This window comes from Melanostigma gelatinosum (assembly GCF_949748355.1).
Source record: "Melanostigma gelatinosum genome assembly, chromosome: 21".
NCBI lineage: Eukaryota > Metazoa > Chordata > Actinopteri > Perciformes > Zoarcidae > Melanostigma > Melanostigma gelatinosum.
In genome coordinates, this window is record NC_136654.1 from 17,050,182 (window position 1) to 17,050,596 (window position 415).

Below are 415 nucleotides of genomic sequence, written 5' to 3' on the forward strand. Positions count from 1 at the left end.
AATTTCCCAAAAGACAAGACAGTAGCATTCATTTCAGACCAAACTACCACCTCAAGGCCACATGATAATTATAATATTTAAACTGACTGCTTTCAAAAACGTTTGGATGAATCCTTTAAAAATGTATGTAAAATTGAAAGTAAATACGTCAATAGTGCATTAAGTTCGTAGGATGAGCGATGTGAAGTGCATCCGCTTGGTCATTCATTAGCTTTTGCACAGTGACTACAGTGTTACAGTTCTGTACTTTGTGTTTGTTCAGAGGCCTGCTGTCATCAGCAGTTCTCTGATCAGTGGAGTGAGTGAGAAAGGCCCATTGTGTGTGCATCAGTCATTAACCACCCTCAATTAATTGAACAGGGACTGTCTTCCTGTCTGTGTTTTGTGTCTGAGTGTGCTTTCAAATGCAAGCTCA